Source organism: Podarcis liolepis (genome assembly GCF_965112155.1).
Source record: "Podarcis liolepis genome assembly, chromosome: 12".
NCBI classification, from domain to species: domain Eukaryota; kingdom Metazoa; phylum Chordata; class Lepidosauria; order Squamata; family Lacertidae; genus Podarcis; species Podarcis liolepis.
The window spans coordinates 6,791,298-6,797,456 of NC_139563.1; positions in this window are offsets into that span (position 1 = coordinate 6,791,298).

Consider the following 6,159-nt stretch of genomic DNA (forward strand, 5'->3'; position numbering starts at 1 on the left):
GAAATAAGGGAAATCAAAGTGGGAAGAAGCCCTTAATATCCTACATATGTGTGCTTGGAAGCAAGCCCTATTCTTCAGTGAGATAGGTTTAATGTTAAGTGCCTTTGGACTGCAGCTGTACGGTTGCATCTAACTGCTTTGCTGATGGTAAGCCTTTTGCCAGCAGAAGAGGGAGGGAAGAGATTTTTGAGCATTCCCACTCTTCCATGCATCACCTCTAAATCTGCCACAGTCTTCTGGAAAAGATTTAGGGGGCTTTGAGGACTGCAAAGAAGAGAAATTATCAAAAGTTGCTTCCTTCCCCATTTGGTCAATTGAAGCAGAGTACCAGTGTTGGAGAGAACAGAATCTGCATAGTAATTCTAATCATACGCTTGATTAAGTCATAGAAGTAGCTGATCCTTCTGAAGAAGCAGTGTGAAACCATCTTCTGGAAAGTGGGAGACCTAGTCACAAACCCCAGACAACTTTATCTAAGGAGTCCCCTCCAGATGTGATGGGAGAACAAGGGCATCCTACCTTAATTCTCAATAGAGGTTTACCCAGATTAAGAGAATCTACAACCTGTTCTATTTCCCACTACTTGTCATATTCAACTGGTGCCTTATGCAAACACATGGACTTTTGATCCAGTAGGAGGCATCCAATCTTCAATAAGGAGACAATATTTTGTTTATCCCTCCCCATCTCACAGTGCCCCCTAAAAAACTCTTTGAGGAATTCTTGACCCACCATCTCTACTTGAGGGGGGAAATCAGTGGATTTGTGGGTGTAATGGCCTGGGACCCGGGCTTGTGCTTGGGCTCGGACCCGGACCCAGAGGAGTCTCAGTCCGCACCGGATCCTCTGCCTCAGGAGGCATCTGAACCAAGCCTAGCGCCTGATCCTGAAGAGTCCCAGTCTGCACAGGATCCCCTGCAACAAACCCTAGCTGGGCTGAGTCAGGGACCTGAGCCTGCCCTGGCTCCAGATGCGGGGATTACCTCGTTGCCCTCAGCTGGGCAATCACTTACACCTGCTCCACTACCGGTTTGGTCAGGGGAGGCTGAGGCGGCCTCTGGGTCTAGTAACCTACCAACATCTCCCAAGCTGCAGAGACTAGGGTCTGAGAGAAGGAGAGACCTGAGTACTCGCAGGAGGAGTGCTTGCCTTCGGGAGAAACAGGGAGGTGAGTCACCAGGGGATCAGGGCCGGCCGTTACCCCAGCAAAGATAAAAGGCTGTCAGACCCCGCCCAGGTGCAGGAGCAACATTGCTGTTTGCTGGAACCTGCCTGAGACCCTGTGCCTGACCTAGCCTGCTTTCCTGCCTTGGCCCTGTTGGACAGATTCTTTACGGAATCCTTGGATTCGGGACCGGACCTGGACCGCGTGGCTCGGGTTAACCCCCGGGCCCAGCACAGTGGGGTCCATCTGACCCCCGCCTTCACAGCCTGAAAATTGTTTAATATTTCCCAATCTGGTTTTGTGAATGGTTTTAACTGCTGCTCTTTCATAACAACGTTTACAAGAGAATTTTACCCCACAGGGTGCAGTGATGGCCACCAACTTGGATGGCATTAGAAGAGGATTGGACAGCATGGAAGGTGAGGCTACCAATAGCTGCTAGTCATTGATGCTTTTGCTGAAATCCCTGCATTGCAGGGGGTTGGACTAGAGGACTCTATGAATCTCTAATGGCTATGTTTCAGCTACTTGTGTCAGAGACAATATTCCTGGGATTCATAAGTGCATCCCAGCAGGGCTTTGCTCACGTTCTTAAGTGAGACCTGCAAAAAAACTCTTGCATTATAGAGTTTGGGAGAGTGTCCACAATGCTTCATGTGGGGTTTTATGGAGCTCAGGCTGAGACCCTACCTGCCCGTGGACTGTCTTGCAAGAGTGGTGAATGCTCTGGTTATCTCTCGCTTGGACTACTGCAACATGCTCTACGTGGGGCTACCTTTGAAGGGGACCCGGAAACTACAACTAATCCAGAATGCGGCAGCTAGACCAGTGACTGGGAGCTGTTGGACCCTGCCCCAGGTTGTGGGAGCAACATTGTTGCTTGCTGGAACCATATAACACTGGTCCTAAAAGATTGTCACTGGCTCCCAGGACATTTCCGAGCACAATTCAAAGCCCTAAGTGGCCTTGGCCCAGTATACCTGAAGGAGCGTTTCCACCCTCATCGTTCAGTGAGGTCCAGTGCCGAGGGCCTTCTGGTGGTTCCCTCATTGCGAGAAAAAAAGTTACAGGGAACCAGGCAGAGGGCCTTCTCGGTAGTGGCGCCCGCCCTGTGGAACGCCCTCCCACCAGATGTCAAAGAAATAAACAACTATCTGACTTTTAGAAGACATCTGAAGGCAGTCCTGTTTAGGGAAGTTTTTAATATTTGATGAATTATTGTATTTTAATCTTTTGGTGGAAGATGCCCAGAGTGGCTGGGGAAACCCAGCCAGATGAGTGGGATATAAATAATAAATAAATTATTATTATTATCATCATCATCATCATCTCTGTGGCTTCCAATACGACTTGCTTACCTGCCTTTAGAGGCAGCACAAGTTCCCATGCCCACTCAGTGGAATAAAGCAGAACTTTGTTTTGCCAGCATTTGGAAACATGACCTCTGTGTTCTATACCGCTGGAGGCAGCAAGTCTGGAAGGCAGCAGCGTTTAAATGTTTGGCTTCCAGCTATGCATTCATCCTGGGCTAAGCAGCAGAAACCTGGCATATTGCCTTGGCCTTTATGAAGTCATTGCAGGTGTTTGACAAGGCTAGTCCTTTACAGCAGGAAGGTTTGCGTACCAGACCCATAATTATTAATCAATCAATTAATTAATTTTGCATACTGCCCTTTCTTCCAGTTCAGTTCACAACAGAAACATAAAAAAATGAGAATACAGCAAAAACAACCCTGTTCCCACAAACACGTTTTTAAATCTGTAGAATGTTCATCAGCTAAATGTTGAAGAGAACTGTTTTCTCCTGGCGCCTAAAGATATGTAATGAAGGCGCCAGGCGAGCCTCCACACAGAGAACGTTCCACAGATGGGGAGCCACTGCAGAAAAGGCATGCATCAATAGGAGTATAGCATCTAGATCAAGGGAAGTAATAGTGCCACTGTATTCTGCTCTGGTCAGACCTCACCTGGAGTACTGTGTCCAGTTCTGGGCACCAGAGTTCAAGAAGGACACTGACAAACTGGAACGTGTCCAGAGGAGGGCAACCAAAATGGTCAAAGGCCTGGAAACGATGCCTTATGAGGAACGGCTAAGGGAGCTGGGCATGTTTAGCCTGGAGAATAGGAGGTTAAGGGGTGATATGATAGCCATGTTCAAATATATAAAAGGATGTCATATAGAGGAGGGAGAAAGGTTGTTTTCTGCTGCTCCAGAGAAACGGACACGGAGCAATGGATCCAAACTACAAGAAAGAAGATTCCACCTAAACATTAGGAAGAACTTCCTGACAGTAAGAGCTGTTCGACAGTGGAATTTGCTGCCAAGGAGTGTGGTGGAGTCTCCTACTTTGTAGGTCTTTAAGCAGAGGCTTGACAACCATATGTCAGGAGTGCTCTGATGGTGTTTCCTGCTTGGCAGGGGGTTGGACTCAATGGCCCTTGCGGTCTCTTCCAACTCTATGATTCTATGATTGTAAGGCCTGTCATCATGTTTCTCATGGAAGGGCACACAAAGAAGGGCCTCAGTTTATGATTACAGGGTTCAGGCCGGTTCACATGGGGAAAAGTGGTCCTTGAAGTATTGTGGTCCTGAGCCATTTAGGGCTTTATAGGTCAAAACTAGCATTTTGAATTGGTCCCAGAAACTAATTGACAGACAGTGCAGCTGGACCAGGATCAATGCATATGTTCAAACCATCTTGCCAGCTGCTGAATTCTGCACCAGTTGGAGTTTCCAAACCATCTGCAGAGGCAGTCCTACATATAACACGTTGCAATAATCTAACACAGAGGTTACCAGCGCAACGACGAAAGAATTCTTCTCCTTGCCTGCTGCTCCAGTTGGCGCTGGAAGCCTCCAGGGGTACGCAAGCTGTACAAACTCAATGAGAGATGGGGGAAGGCAAACACTGAAAGACAATTGAATGTATTCTCTTCCAGTCTTCTGTTGTTGTTGTTGTTGTTTAGTCGTTTAGTCGTGTCTGACTCTTTGTGACCCCATGGACCAGAGCACGCCAGGCACTCCTGTCTTCCACTGCCTCCCGCAGTTTGGTCAAACTCATGCTGTTAGCTTCGAGAACACTGTCCAACCATCTCGTCCTCTGTCATCCCCTTCTCCTTGTGCCTTCCATCTTTCCCAACATCAGGGTCTTTTCCTGGGAGTCTTCTCTTCTCATGAAGTGGCCAAAGTCTTGGAGCCTCAGCTTCAGGATCTGTCCTTCCAGTGAGCACTCAGGGCTGATTTCCTTCAGAATGGATAGGTTTGATATTCTTGCAGTCCATGGGACTCTCCAGAGTCTCCATGTCTTCTCCAAGAGTCTCCAAGAGTCTTCTATTCTGTTGTTGTTGTTGTTTAGTCGTTTAGTCATGTCTGACTCTTCGTGACCCCCTGGACTGGAGCACGCCAGGCACTCCTGTCTTCCACTGCCTCCCGCAGTTTGGTCAAACCCATGTTGGTAGCTTCTGTACAGGTAGTATGTGACATGCAAAGGGGCAATTCAGCTGACCTTGACATGTTCAGGGGCATTGTACTCCTGGAACTGCAGACATGAAGCTGAAAGTTGGAAGATGCAGGAGGCATAAAAAGAAGTACATTCCTGTTGCTGGTGAGACGTCCCGTGCACTGGCAGATGAAGGGGGCGGGGGAAGCGGTCCACCCTGGGTGCTATTCTTGGGGGTGTGTGACAAAATTCCCTCGGGTGAGTCGGTGTGGTGGCACTCGCACCCCCAGCAGGTGGATTTTCGTGATCGTAGCAAAAATCTGCCCGCTGATCGGCGTGCAGCGCTGGCCATTGGGGATGCCCCCCCAGTGGGCAGCGTTTGCACCCCAATCAAGTTTTGGCACGCTGATCCTCCTGGAGGTGCCAGTGCTGCCTGCTGATTATGCAAATATGCCCAGGGCATGGCGCTGGCTGTCAGGGATACATTGCCCAGCAAGCAGTGTTTGCACACACACCCCCGGGTGGGTGGCACTTGCATCCCCGGCGGCAAGCGCCACGCCCTGGGCGTATTTGCACAATCGGCGAGCTGTGCTGGCACCCCCGGGAAGATCAGTGTGCCACTGATGGCACCCAGGAAGATCGCCCCGCCTCTGTGGGCAGATCGCCCCACCCCTGGGTGTGCATCATATTTGCCTTTCCGGGTGCCCCAGCAGCTTCCTCCGCCACTGATCCCGTGCGCAAGGGCTTTTCTCCTTTGTGCCTGTTATGTACAGTGGTGCCTCGCAAGACGAAAAGAATCCGTTCTGTGATTCTCTTCGTCTAGCGGTTTTTTCGTCTTGCGAAGCAAGCCCATTGACGGATTAGCGCTATTAGCGGCTTTTAGCGGCTTATCTGCTGATCGGATCAGCTCATAAGCGGCTTAGCGGCTTATAAAAAGGGGGGAAAGGAAAAAAACCTAGCAGGAACTCGCAAGACATTGTCATCTTGCGAAGCAAGCCCATAGGAAATTCGTTTTGCGAAGCACCTCCAAAACGGAAAACTCTTTCGTCTAGCGAGTTTTCCGTCTTGCGAGGCATTCGTCTTGCGGGGCACCACTGTACTGAAGTTCTCACCCTGGGCCAGCAGGGGGATACTGTAGATAGTTCAGGTCCACATATGCAAATAAGGGATCGAAAGTGACGTTCAGTGATTGGATACTTACAGAAAGTTGTTACAGTTACGTTGTACTGGAGCTCTATATAAGCAGGCTGGCTGAACCCTTCAGTTCAGTTCTGTTCTGACCTGTGAATAAACAAGAGCTGTTTGGAGAATCGCTGTGTCGTCTGATATGTTCACCCACAACTTAACAGTGCCCTTCTGCGAACTTCCCAGAAACTTCTATCTGGCAGCAAACTGTTGGAAACAAGAAACGCAGAGAGATGGACCTTTCTTCGATCCAACAGAGACGAGCCCTAATTCTGTAACAGCGTGTGTCCCAGTATCTTCTAAGAGCTTGGACCACTGGCACTTTGAGCAACAACACAGGCTGTGTCGCTCCTGGATTTCCTTCCCTTT